Raw genomic sequence first — 5,786 nt, 5'->3', positions numbered from 1 at the left:
GGGGTTTTTTTTTTTTTTTTTTTTTTTTTTTTTTTTTTTTAATTTATGGAAAAGTCACAGCCCTGGGCTGTTCTTAAGATCCAAGCTGTGCAGACACTGGGCTCTGACTGCCGCCCTCCTGGTTCCTACTCTCTGGCCCTGGCTTTGCCGGAATGCCTCTCTGCAACAAGAGAGGAACCCAGAGAGCCGCTTAGTTTAGGGGAAAAGTTAGAGGAAGAAGAACGTTTGGGCTCATAGCTCGCGTCCTGCAGCAAGGGTGAGATGTTCCAGCAGACAAAGTTTCAGGTTTGTGGGTTGCTGTCTGGGGAGTTTTCCCTAATCTCTGGTGACTCCTAGATGCTGGGTAAGGAGGGGACTCAGGGCTCTTTTCTGAGGCTTAAGCTTCCTTTTTGCTCACAAAGAAGCTGGAAAGTGGGAACAATTTCAGAATGACGTGTTTTGGAGGTCTTAGTCTTCTTGAGAGAGGAAATTATTGAGGGAAGAGAGTGAACTTGCCCTCAATTCCTGGAGTCTGCATCCCAGCTCATCTTCCTCCAGTTGGAGATATGGATGCACCAAGCAATGTGTCTCACCCCAGCCAAGCTTTCTAGAAAGTATTGTTGCCCCAAATTGGAGTCCAACTCCAGCTCAAGCATATGATTAAAGGGTTATTGCAAAGGGCACCCCTTGCTTATGTGCTCTGAGAATATATGAATTCTCCAAACTTTGTTTTCTCCCCAGACAATGGTACCCACCATGACAGGATAGCAAACAGGATTGTGGCCCCTGGAACCCAGCTTCTAAAGACACCTAATAGAGGGACCACTCTGTTGGGGGGGGGTCACTTTGTCCTGAGAGAGCAAAACTGCTCCAACACCCCACCCCCAATCCTAAAAAGAAAAAAATAAAACCCTGCCTTCCCTCACAGCCTTTTGCCATTCCTTGCACTGAAGCCTCCCCTGAACACAGCTGGGGCTGGGGCTGGGGCTGGGGCTGGAGTTGGTTGCTGGTAGCTTGGGAAGAGCAGGCAGGAAAAAGCAGGCAGCCCCAGTCTACAGGGGAGCCAGAGCAGCCAAGAGCAAAGAGGCCGAGGTTTGAAGAGCAGAGGCCGATGGTGTCTTGAATCAGCTGGTGAGTGCCTGTGCTTTGGGGGCAACTTTTGGAAGGGTACTTGCCCAAAAAAGAGACAAAATCTGGAGGGAGGAAAGTAAATGGTAGACATATTAGAAAGTAAAAATAAAAACAATGAGAAAAGGGAAATTGTTTTTAATTAATAAGCTAAGCTGAAACTGACGCATATTGTATTTGAATAGATATGTGCACCCTGTATGTTTATTTCAAATAAATATTTATGTATGGGAAACTAGTACTCAAATGTTATGTGCTCTATACTGTGTAAATATATAATAAATAAGTATACCCAGCTACAATACTGGATGTGCCTGGGCGTTCATGTATAAGATCTAATTACATATGTGGATATGTGGATACCTGCATAACCTTTGTGAAAGATGTGGGCTAATGATTCTGCTCATATAAGATGATCAGTGAACCAAAAGCTTGTGTGTACATTTTCTATAAACATCAACACTCTTATGGAGAGAGCAAAAACCTGGGGATTTGTGTATTTGAAATGTGGCTATAAAATATTAGCTGATTTAGAAGTCTCACTTGAAAATCTGCCCTGAATTGATATTCAAGAAAAATATATGCCATATCTTCAAACAAATGCATGTACCTTAAAGCTGGATTCTATTACAATTTCCTTCCAGAATATTTGTCTAAAAGATGAAGGAAATGCCTCAAATTGACCCAGGAAAGGTCATGAAATTTGGTGACTTTTTGTCTGACCATGAAATCCTTTACTGCGTATCTTACCCCAAATTGCAAGAACAGTGTGCATTGTGTGATGCTTATTTCATGGTAGTGATGGGCATAGGAGTAAAGGCACCGTTACTCCTCTGTAACATGGTTACATATGCATACATATAACCACCACAAGTGTGAAGCAAAGGTAGACAGAAATGAGCTGAGTGGGAAAGTCCTCAGGTAACTGTAGAGGTCATGCAGAAGCATTGCTGTGTACAACAAAATTAGAAAAATCCCCAATCCATGTTCTCAAGCACTGGAGGTATTTCTTCTGATCCAGGATCAGAGACCCACTCTGGGAAAGAGTGAAGTGTGAGGACCCTTAGATCTCCAGTGGAAACAGGATCCCCAAACCTGTCCCTTTATCCAAATGGCCTCCAAAATAGATATCACATCGAAACTGCACACTCTGGGTCAAACCTCAATGTTTCCATATCCCCCAAGTGGGAATCTTAATTGTAAAGTAACGAAATCTTCTGCCAAACCTCCCTCCTAAGATGTTAGAGGTGAAAGGAAGGATGGAGAGGTCAGTGGCCCCATCCGACCTCTGGAATCTTCTTAGGAACTCTCAGCCATCAAGGATATCCAAGGCAGTGGGGGTGGTTGACTTCTTGGGGAGGGGGTATCCAGAAGGCCAAACGGGGTGGGTGGCAGGCGGGGCGGAAAGGAGGCGAGCAGGTAGAAGGTTATTACGGAATTGCTTCCATAAAACCTGTGGCTGTTGTAAAACTCTGCTTTCCAAAGACTTTATTTCCCCTTTCTCTCTAACATCCCCCCCCCTTTTTTTTCTTTTTACAGCACTTTTCCTGGGAGGGGGTGGCCAAGGGAAGCTAGAGATGGAAGACAGTCAGGCTCCATCCTGGGAGTTGACTGGACAGGTTTGTGAGAGGCCGAGAGAGAAGCAAGGTAAGGCTGCAGGGGTATTACAGACCTTCTTCACCCAGACGCTCTTCACTCAGACCCCAGGATCAAAAAATATCAAGGGACAGCTTTGCTGGCCTTTGCTTATCAAGACAGTGGGTTGAAAGCTACATTTCCCCTGTACTGGGTTGGGTCTTCCCAGTGCCCTCTGCTGTAGCAGAGGCCCCTTGTTCAGAGAGCCCCCTGGCCCAGCCTGGCGCCGGAGCCTCATCCGGTCGGGCCTCTTTCCCGGGCCCCTTGCATATTTCCTCTGCCTGAAGCAGGGGGGAAATTTTAGGAACAAAAGTTAGCTTATGTTTTGGCAAATCCCCCTCCTTCCACCAGCACTCTAGTTATTCCTTTACTGGGCACAGAGCCAACAGCCTTAAGAGGGCTGGGGTCAGAAAGGGTAGCAATCTCACCCAGCCCCAACCCTCTGCCCCAGCCCCTCACTACATCAGACAATACTGAATTACTGAGCAGCCTGGGTTCGCCAGTAGCTGGGATATCAGTCCCTTCTCCTAGGAGGAAGCCCTCAGGACCTACCTGAACCCACAGCCCAGCTCAAGGGCCCTTGGCCACTCAGTGGAGAAGGAGCCCATTGAAGTTTAGGAGTGAAAGGACTTTTTTTTTTTTTAAACCTACCTCTGGAGGTCCTATCCCACTAGGGGGCCCTAGGAAGGGCACCGAAGACCAGTAAACGGAGATTACAAGAGATTATGATGTTTCCTTTCAGAATGGGGCCTATTAAACCCTCTTCAAGGACCTGAAACTTCCTGGTAAGGTGGAGCCCTGTTCCTAAAAGTTACAAAGACTTCAAGGACCTCCTGTGTCTCTGTTGAAACCAAGCTTTTGTGTAGTTGGGGAGACTTTTTCTGTCTGGAAGGTTCTGAATGTAGAAAGGAGCCCAAGATGTTAAGGCAGAAAGCTGGAAGACCTAACTGGCATCCTTGGTTCTGCAGAACAGCTCAACCACTGCCATTAAGGTGCCTTTGGAGAGCTGAGGGCTCCCCACTCCCCCTATACCCTCTAAACATACACTAAAAGCATCCAGAAGTGGGAAGATGTCCCAGAATTCCCCAGATTTCTTCTCTGGGGAACATTCTTGCTGCTCTTGGATGAAGGAACTCAAACATTTTCACCATTTTGCAAGAGTTACACATCAGTCCTAAGATCCCCCACCCCACTCCTCCAGCTAAGCGAGGAGCAGTAACTGCCGTGAATCTGGTGGTTTAATGTCGTTGTGTTCAGAAACCCAGGCCCAACAACATGAAACTACCTAATTCACTCAGCAGTCTCAATTCAAGCTCCAGGTCAAGGGCTCACTGGGGCAGGCCCCTGTGGCCATCCTGTGGGCCAAAATGGCCACTTAACTTACTTTCTTCTACTTATTTTCCTCCATTTCTTCTCACAGAATCCAGTTGCTAGTAAGCAATGTATCTAAGGTACTGGATCCAGAATTCCAGATGAAAGGGTCCTGAAGCTGGTCCTGGCAGCTCAGATTCCAGGAACTTCTCTCTTCCAGGAGCGCCGGCCAGAGAAGACCCTGGGCCAAGCTCTAGGCCTAGGCATGGCCCTTTGATATACCTGCTTGGTGTCTGCTTCCTCGGCCTGTCTCTGCAGTTGCAAGTCTCCACAGATGAAAAGGATTCTCAACTTCAAACCGTTATGAAGGTGTGTCTACACTCACCATCTGGCTAGACCCTATATTCCAGGGTCACCCAGCCTCCCAGGACAGCTCTGAGGACCCAAATCTTCTACAACCACCCTCAGTTTTGAGACTGGGGTGTGCACAGACAGGAGAAGGGGCCAAGAAGAGCAAGAAAGAAAGTGACAGGGACAAAGTGCAAGAAAGAAAGTGACGGTTTACCGAGCATCAGTATCAAGAATTCTAGATAGCAACAGAGGAAGAATGTGATTTGGAGGGAGCAGCCAACTGACAGGAATAATCTCTATGAAGTCACCCTGCTGAAATGGTCCAAGGCCCAGGCTCCAGAGAGGCTGAGCTGCCCCAGGTAAGAATTCATTTCGCCTTTACAATGGAACCGGGAGGCTATGGACCTGGATTGGCACGCAGAAAACAAATTTGCTTCTTCCTCCCTGACCTTCTGTCTGGGTCCTTCACCCCCGCCCCGACGTCCCCCACTGCCCAGCCCTACCTCCCCAGACATTCGTGTACTCACAGGTGCTCACACCCGCGCTGCACTCATCCCACAACCACCCGCGGCCTCTCCCAGCGGGCTTACCTGGGCTGCGGCGGCCGCGGGGCTGGGTGGAAGCATCCAAGCATCCGTCGGGAGGTACTGTCCCCGTCTAGATGAGGACTGGTTCCCTCCCGGCCTCAACCCGGAGGCCAGTGTCCGAGTGGCCACGTGTCCGGCGAGGAAGCCCGAGGCAACGCAGGAGTCTGCCGGGCGGCCGGCTCCCCCTCCTGGGTATAAATCTTGGGGACCGGAAATACAATAAAACTTCACCGTGTTGATGAACTTCAAACGGTTTACATCCCTTCCTGCCCTGAAAAGAAAGACGGCCGGGGGCGGGTTAAAAGGAAGGGGAAACAAATTTACGAGCCGAAGAAGTACCCTCCTCGTCTTCTTTCTTTTGCTTGCACAGACTTTGTCCGCGTGGAGAGAAGCAGCCTTGGTCCCGAGCCTTTGCCTCAGCCACGATGCCCGCCAGGCATGCTTTTCTCCTCTCCCGGGAGCGCGGCGCGCTGACCCGACCATCGCCAGGCCCGAAGGCCTCACCGCCAGGACTGTCAGCCACCGCCTAGAGAATACACGGAACCCGGAGCACTGTCAAGGGCTGCTGGGATGCTGCTCCCAGTCTCTCTCCAAGGCTCTTAGAGGCGCTTCTTGCTAAAGCCCCGACTCTCCCAGTTTTGCCCCGTGGCCTCCATTCTTTGCATCTTTCCGCTGAATCCGGGTTTTTTTTTTTGGTGTGTGTGTGTGTTTGTGTTAGGGTAGTGGTTCTAAATTATAGCACAGGGCAGGCAGCTCTCCTCCTGGGGAGTCAAGGGCTATCTGGTTAGGAGCTGT

The sequence above is a fragment of the Marmota marmota genome, unplaced genomic scaffold, assembly GCF_001458135.2.
Source record: "Marmota marmota marmota unplaced genomic scaffold, marMar, whole genome shotgun sequence".
Taxonomy (NCBI): domain Eukaryota; kingdom Metazoa; phylum Chordata; class Mammalia; order Rodentia; family Sciuridae; genus Marmota; species Marmota marmota.
Note: the sequence above shows the minus strand (reverse complement) of the source record.